Source organism: Grammomys surdaster, unplaced genomic scaffold (assembly GCF_004785775.1).
Source record: "Grammomys surdaster isolate TR1022 unplaced genomic scaffold, NIH_TR_1.0 97, whole genome shotgun sequence".
In the NCBI taxonomy this organism is placed as follows: Eukaryota; Metazoa; Chordata; class Mammalia; order Rodentia; family Muridae; genus Grammomys; species Grammomys surdaster.
The window spans coordinates 14,125,720-14,134,639 of NW_021604576.1; the positions used below are offsets into that span (position 1 = coordinate 14,125,720).

Sequence of the window (8,920 nt, forward strand, 5' to 3'; positions counted from 1 at the left end):
TGAATATTATCAAAATACATCATCTGATATTATAAGAGTTAATTTTTAAAAATATGTCCTCTGTGATAGGATCATTATTCTTTCTATAAGTAAAGTTACACATAAAAGAAAGTATATAATCAGTAAATATTTACTGATCATTGTACCTGATCTGAAAATTTGAATCTCTAAAGGATTTCATTTCTATAGTTCAGTAAACTCACTAGCATATATATTTAGGTGGAGCAGATGAAAGGCATGCTGTTTCTTTCCTAACAGGGAGAATATGTAACAGCATCAGACTCTCCCTTTTCTTTCTTACCTGGTTATCACCTCCTTGACAGTTTCTTTGACTCTCCTACATGTCCATGTTACTTTGTGTGCTCATATCAAATGTATTTGAGGTACTTTGCCTTGGCCCTTTTATTTTCCTTGCTTCTATCTAAAGTCTTTATTTTATTTTATATTATTTTATTCATTTTTCCAAAGCATATCAGTTAGGTTAGTTAGTTAGTTAGTTCTTATTTCAGCTTGATGAAGGCTATAGACATTTGAAAAGAGAGAATCCTGAGGAAACACAATTTTCCATAGTAGCATATTAATATTTAATTTGATTTTATAGGATATTTATTCATAATTATCATTTTTCTGGAACACATACCAGATTGGTCTATAGGCAAGCCTATATGTCATTTTGTTAAAAAGTATTTAATGTGAATGTCCCAGCCCATTATGGTGATGCCATCCTTGGGCATGTGGTCCTGAGGTTTATAAGAAAGCAGGCTAAGCAAGCTAGCAAGCGACACATCTCTATGGCCTCTGTTTCAAACTTACCTTGAGTTTCTGCTCTGACTTCCTTCCAATATGAGCTGTAATGCCGAAGTGTGAAGTAAATAATCATTCCTCCGCTTAGTTGATTTTGATTATGATATTTTGTTAGAGCTGGGGAAAACACTAAGACACTTCATAGATCACCTCAAGTTATTTCACAGACTGTGAGATAACAAAAGTTATTATATTTGTATTAAATGACAAAAGAATACAGTTACATGATGATAGAACATTAGTTTGGGGTTTAATTGAAGTTTTTTGAGATTATGTATTAATTCTAAAAATCCTAAAAAATCTATGGTATTAATTTACAAAATATTAACTCTCTTCACTTAGACATTCTATGCTATTAAGACACACACTGTATTCTTATTACTTTTACTTTTGGGATTCAAGAGACAAAGATTTTAGAATAATATTGGCTATGTGGTATTTGTAAAATAAAAAGATATTATCATGACAAACTTTCATAACTTTTTTATTATAAATTTTATTTTTATGTATACTATAATCAATCATTTTTAAGTGTAGAAAAATATATAAACCCAAGTAATGTCTGCAATGGAGGGAGTATTTATGATATATATATATATATATATATATATATATATCAAATATGGAAATAGCATTTTAATGTATTATGTTTCTATGCATGCAGCATTAGATCTACAATGCTTAATTTTGCTTTTAAATAAACATTCTTTTATTAAATGATTCCTCTACTCTTTATAACATAACTTAATTTTTTTCTCTTTTGTCCATAATGGAATTTAAAACTCTTTATCCATTCAAGGTGATTTTCTAGGGTTATTATATAATTTTCCATAGTAGTATATTAATATTTAATTTGATTTTATAGGATGTTCATTCATAATTATCATTTTTTTCTGGAAGGCATTTTAACAATCTAGATTAATGCATAAGGTAGTTTTCCCTAGATCATCATTTGATGTGTCAAGGTTAGGTCCACTGCATGTCAGAATTTCAATATTACAATATTCAAAACAATTCAAATTCAGCTCTGATGACTGAATTTATAGTGGTTCTTCTTAATTCTGATTTCAAGTCTTAGTAAACAGATTACTATACCTACAGTTGCCCAATATATGAACTTGGTGTTCTCCTTAGCAATTCTTTCTTGACACAGCACCTGTATCTACTTTGCAATGGCCCTCTCATGATATATATCAGTATTCTATGTTTGTAATCTCTCTTATTTTGTTTTCCTTAATTAAAGTACAAGAATCCTACATAAACATAATCATTTCTACACAGTCAATTATTGTCTCTACTTGAGTTCTACAGTGGACTCAGGTCCATCCCCATTTTCCACATGGCTGAAAGACAGAAAATTTAACTTAATGAGATTTTACACATCCCTGGTTAATGCAATACTCTTCCTTCCTATTGCTGTTACATTGAAGAATATAGTCTTCTTTCCCTTTAATAGTGATGTCATCAACTCCAACTCTCTGACAACATCTCACTCTCTTGTTGCTCCATAGTCTGAACTCTTAAGTTGTCATAAAAGCACATACAAAATTTTACATTTTTTTCTCATGATTTTTCTAAATTCTCCACCTGTTTACTAAATTCTGTATGGTAAAAGCATATTGTGGCTTTATGATTGTCTTTAGTACACAATAAAAGACCTGGGTGGAACTTATAGGTAATATTATTAAAGAAATAACATATGAGGACATATTTGGAGCCAAGTTGGTAGTAATTCATTTATTCTACAATAATTTTAATTTCAAAATAAGCGAGTTGCATTTTTAACCACAAATAACATAAATTTATAATTTATCATACTCATTTATAACACTTAGTCTTTAACATTTTGTTTAATGAGTCTCTTTGTTGATTAAAATCTCCTGTTCTGTGCTCGCTTCGGCAGCACATATACTAAAATTGGAACGATACAGAGAAGATTAGCATGGCCCCTGCGCAAGGATGACACGCAAATTCGTGAAGCGTTCCATATTTTTAAAAAAAAAAAAAAATCTCCTGTTCTGATAATCATGCACTGATTACTAAGTGACTGTTCTGCATTCAACATTATTTTCAGATCTAGACTTTATATTTAACAAAAAGTTCTGTATGATATCTCTCTATCTTTCAATATCACTATATTTCTAAATAAACAGTTACTAATTTAGAAAGCTATATTGCCGAGTTTATTCTCCCATTAGGATTATAATCATAAGAAGCAGTGAGTAAGGTTACAAAAGCAGTGAGGTTTCAAGCTGGATCACACCATACAGTGTTATATTCCATTTGAATAAAGCTCTTTGAATTCACTGGGAAGATTCCCAGACTGAGACTGCAGTGAGAGAGTTGGGCTTTCCGGTGAAATGACTTAACAAGATGGTGGGATCTAATGCGAAGCTTTTTATTAAGAACATGCGCTATCAAATTTAATTAACTAAGTTTAACGTCTCATTATTTTCTAATCCATTTTAGATTTATTTAGAGAATCTTAGAATTTGTTTTATGTGTTCCTTAAGGTTTTACACAGATCTTCGTGAAGGCTTGGCTCTAGGGTCAGAAGAAAAATGGCCTAAATATTGATAATACTATCTAAGAGTTTATGAGTTCAAAAAGGTTATACAACCTTCTACACCTGCAGTTTCTCTTCTATGTAATGGAGATGATAGGTTAATATTGTCTACCATATACGACTGTGATAAGAATTATAAACACCATATGTTCTATTTCATCTGCAGTTCTAATCTCTTCAGAGCTAAGTACAAAACACAGAACAACTGCATAGGCCAGGAAATTCTAAAGGAATCATGGCCAGAGCAGGAGGAGAAAAGAGGTGAATAGCACAATGCATATGAATCAATAAATGAGAAAACTGGGAGAGAAATTAAATTGTAAGTAGGAAGGGAGAGCAATATCAAAGAGGGGGGGGGACAAAGAAACGCAAGGTTTTTGAATAAGCCCTAAAGGAATCACAACATTTTTATTTACCTAAAATATAATATTATAATATATGTTATGTTTGTAAATATAATGCATATATATATATATATATATGTATATGTATATGTATATGTATAAAAGACAGGCAACAGGAAGCCATAGGGATAATGAGTCACCTCTCAGACACTAGTCATGATATGTGCTGGTATCACCAGGACTCTCGGGCTGGCTATGGAGGTGTCTGATTGCCAACATTCCTCCCTTTTGTTTATTATAAAGAGGAAAATCTAGAATGGGAGATAAAGTGAGATGGGAATAAGGACACTGGCTCTCATAAAGAATTTTCTGCTGTCTGAGGGCAGCAGGAAAAACTGTACCTTGCTGTCCAGGATACAGTTGATCATCACCATTGGGCCACTCTTAATAGTCCTTAGCCTCAGACTTCTCCTTGGCCAGTGGCTGGTAATTCTGCATAGGTTATTGATTAATCATTTGGTTGGATTTTTTTTTTGGATTTGTTCTTGGAGAAATATAGAGAAAGAATTGATTAACCAGAGTCTGAATAGTAAAGCAGAAAAATGAGAAGTGGGGGTCAGGAAGGGCAGTATTCACTTTTATATAGAATTTTCAAAGGCCTAGAAATTGGAGGCATTGAGTTGATCTGGAGGTATGTCGAGCGTGTTGGATTTTGTTTTTCACTATACATGACCAGTTGATGTAAAAGCAGCATTCCTCTTTGAGGAAGAGCCAAAGGCCGCCTTTTTAAGCTATAAGAAAATCTATTCCCCACAGATTTTAGAATCTCACCTCTGCCAAGGTGTTCTTCTGTCCTTGGGAAGTGAGTATGGTTTGGTTACCTGCTGAGATCTTGGACACACTGGGAAGAAATTTGATGATACAAGGTTAGGAATGTGCTTAGGCCTTCTGTCTCAATGGCAACACCCACGCTTATTCCTGCAACAACCAGAACAGGCAAGATTTGAAATACTCTTTTGCTATACTGGGTGGCTATTGAGTCTATGAGTCATGGTTATTGACAGCCCAGTTTGAAGTGTCAGTAGTGTTTACCAACAATGCCTATTTTCCATCTTGGATTCCATATCTTGCCTCAGATATGGGAGAAGAAAGTCTTTCACTGTATGGCCATTCTTCACAGTAACTTTCTGTATGGTCAATGAGGAAACAAACAAAAGTTTACTGTATTCTAATGTAGCAGTATATATGGAGTGATAGAAATTATGATGGGTTCTTGGCATATGGCTATAGAGCAATTTTCCAATTTATTCTGAGAGATTGTTATAAATGAGGGTTTCTTGAACTTTGATTCTCCATATGTAAGGTTTGTCCTGGATAGAAACAATGAAGATAGAGAAGAAAGATAGATAGATAGATAGATAGATAGATAGATAGATAGATAGATAGAATAAGAGAATGAGAGAGAGAAGAGAGGGGAAGAGACCATATCCAATCCTCCAACTCAAGAGGGTTGAGCATGACTGTCAGAGTGAAGTTTCGTTCCTCTGGAACAGGAGACAGTATTCCTGGTCTTAGTGTTATCTGAAATTTAAGGGACTAGAATTCTGCTGGGGTTGATGTGTATGAAGAGAAGTTATTTTGAAGTAAAGGGATAAAAACTTAAGGTGAGAAAAGTAAATCTAATGAAGGAGTCCCTCAAGCTTAGCAACTGTGAGTGTCACAAGTATTACCTTGGAGGGGTCCCTGCCATTTAGGAGAAAAGGGTGAGGGATGGTGTTCCAGGGGGGAGAGAAGAACCTAATTTCCAAAGTTCAATGGAGTGGACAAGAGTTAGGGTGTGGGCATGGAAGACAGTGGTCAGTAAATTTCCACAAGAGAAAACTGATGATAGAGTAGATGAGTGAGTAGGTCATAGAATAGAGTTGAGGGTTTGGGTGAATGACTGGAAAACGGAACCAGTCACCCATATAGGAGCTCAAAGGCTGAGATGCAAAGAGGACAGCTGGGTACAGTTTGTAGCCTGAAAAGAGCCAGTGAGAGGAGCTTATCCAATCTAGGTGAAGTTTAGGTAACAGTTTGACAAGGGCATTATTTATCAATAATCAATTAGACTGTTCGATCTTTCCTGAGGACTGTTAGTGGTAAGGAATGCCTACAATCACCCAGAGAACATCCACTAAAACCAGTAGGTACCTGGCATGGTTTACTGTGGGCATGTGGGTAAAGACAAGTTACCAGTCAGTTTCTGAGATGGAGCCTCTAGCCTGGTTATTAGGATGAAAGAGCTGGGGTAGATAGGAAAGAATTTGATGGGTGGGCACAATTGGAAAGTAAGTGTAGAGTCTTCTACTAATGCTGTTTGGAGAGAAAGGACCCTGGAGAGATATAGATTTTGTAAGCCTTTATACAAAATTATTCTGGTACAGGTTGTGAGATGTGGAAGGTAATTGAAAGATTAGGTTTTTGGGGGGTTCTTGAATAAGGGCTCAGCAGCTGCTAAAGCACACATGCAGGGTGCCCACTCCTGGATAGTCAGATTTAATTTCTTTGACAAATATGCTATGAGTGCAAAAAAGGGTCCCAGTTGTTGACCTAGGCCTCTGAGGGCTTATCCCTCTTTTTCTGTTACATATAGGGTGAAAGTATGGGTAGGATCTGGGAGATGTAAGGAAATAGAGACTCCCACTTTGGCTAGAAGATCTCTTCCTAATAAGGGGATGGCACAGGTTGGACAAACAGAAAAGAATGAGTGAGTGGAACACCCTGAAAAGGCAATTGAGTTGCAGGGTCTTGTGAGGTTGGTAAAACTGTCCTCTTACCCTGACTATTGGGAAATGAGGAGACGTAGGTTCCCAAAACTCCATCAGGGTCTAGTAAGTGGCCCCAGTTTTCAGAAGGAAGGAGATGAATCATTCTGATATTGTGATGACTACCACTGCCTCATGTTAGAGCTGTCAGAGACCCCATCAACAGAATTTGGACCCCTTCAGTCATCTAGGGCCAGCCTTCATAAATCAGTAGAAGGGTGGTTTGGGAGTGTCCCTATTTGATGGGGAACATGAGGGCAAATCAGCAGCCCAATGTCCCTCTTGATGACACTTTGGACATGGCCCAGGTGGCTTGCAAGGATTAGGGCAGGTTCAGGCCTAATTACACTCCTGACCACATTTGAGGCAGGTACCTGGTGGTTCTCTGGACTTAGGAAACAAGGGGGCCCAGGAAGTCACTCAACCTGCCAGAGGATCCTTGCCCAGCATTTTGTATTTTTGCTTGCAGGCTTTTTCATCTCTCCCATGGTACATCTTAAAGTGTCCTCTATTCAAGCACTTAAGCTTGACTTTAATGTTGGGAAACCTCTGGGAAAGGAAATAGGTAATCAGGAGCTATTTACCCTCTGGGCTTTCAAGGTCTAGATTAATATACTGTAGAAGGGCCTTTGTAAGGTGCTCTAAAAAACAAGATGGGTTTTCATGTTTATCCTAGATTGGTATTTATATTTATGTTTGTCCTAGATGACCTCAGGTTTCTTTAATAATTTACTGGTTTAAGGGCAGCATTATGAAAACCTGTGAGGAGGCAAGCTATAAACTGATCCATAGCTAAAATGCCACTTTGGAAATTATAATTCCAAGGAGGATCCTGGTTGTGCACTGCTTCAGACCTGACCAAATATGCTGCATTGGTCTAATGTATTTCATCTGCATGTGCTTTAGCCTGTTCCCAGACTCTTGCACTCTTCAGGAAGTAGGTTGTTAGTAAGAATCACATTACACACACACACACACACACACACACACACACACACGTATATGAAAGTAATAGGTAGACTATAAGAATGAATAGGCTTTAGAGATTTAGGACCACAGACTTTTTTTCTATTTGAGAAAATTCATTTAATGGAAAAGGAACATGAATGCTCACCAGACCATCTACCCAGCACCTTCCTACAAAGGAAGAACTGAGGAGGTTGGGTTAACCTGGGTGGCAGAAGAAGGCGGTGCTTTAGCTTTGGAACAAGAATGGGTAGTAGGAACATAAAACATTAAAATGTTGATTTGGTAAAAGTAGGTCACATGCTAGCATGGTAGTGTTGGAGTAGCCTATAGCTGGATAGGAAGGCAAGGAGGCTGAAGAAGCCAGTGGTGGAGAGTTGTATGTTGGAAATGATAAGGAGGCAGCTTTTTAGCTGGATCAGGGGAGTGGAGGTTTTCTCTGGTTGAGATTGCATAGCTAGAGGAACTGATAGGGAACAGAAAAAACAGGAGAAGGTTTGGAGAGAAGATAAGAGAAAGCCTGAGCCTGGACATAGGGGACCTCTTTCTAATCATTGTAAAGACTTCTTGTAATAGTGGGATCAAAAGTATCATTAGTTGGCTATTTAGAGTCATTATCTAATAGGTATTGGGTTCAAGTCTGACTGCAAAGGTGTATGAATTTAGAAGCCTTTAAAGAGGCACCAGGTGTAGGGGGTCTGAGGCTCTCCAAGAGGCATCCAAGTGAGGAGTCTGGAGGTAGAGATGATGACACAGTTCCTGTGGGTCAGGAGAAGAATCACTGGGCTGGGGCTAAGGCATCCAAAGGACAGAGGTAGGACTAGAATTAGTTGCTATAAGGTCATTATGAGGCCAGTCAAGGACCACAGCAGAAAGTCCAAGTAAGGCAGAGCTCCTAAGCAGACATGAGTCACCTGGTATTAGGAGATTGATGGAAAAAAAAGTGACTGGAGAAGAGTGAAAAGCCTCACTCAAGGGGAGATGTCTATGGTGAGAGGGTGGGAAGGGCCAGTTATAGCCATAAAAGGGCTAGGGATCCCTTCACCTCTGAGGACATCAGAGAGATGCCTGACACTCAATGGTTACTCCCTCAGATCCAAGGAAGTATTTATACCAAACAGTAAGGAAAAAACTCAGAAATCACCAGATGTTGGAAGCAAAAGTCTAGCGTTCCAGTGACAGGAAAGCAAGCCTGTGTGTCAGGTGGACTGGGGGTAAGGTCCTGGCCTGTGGCTTTACCTCACAGTGGGGTGCAAAAACAACAGAACAGCCATCCTAGTCATGACACCAAATGATGGATCTAAGCAGTGAGATCCATAAAGTCACACCATTTGACAGTTCTGACATGGGAGGTTTATTCAGGAAAGGAGTAAGGGATACAGAGGTAGTCTCTGGGTAGAAGAAAGAAAAAAAGGGGAGAGGAGAGGAGGAAC

The 8,920-nt window shown here is 37.5% G+C and overlaps 1 non-coding gene across 1 annotated transcript; it reads left to right on the forward strand.

Annotated features, from left to right (window-relative positions):
- Positions 1-2,691: 2,691 nt before the first annotated feature.
- On the forward strand, positions 2,692-2,798 carry LOC114632888. Its single transcript, XR_003713147.1, has one exon. It is a non-coding gene; the product is annotated as a U6 spliceosomal RNA (small nuclear RNA).
- Positions 2,799-8,920: the final 6,122 nt, after the last annotated feature.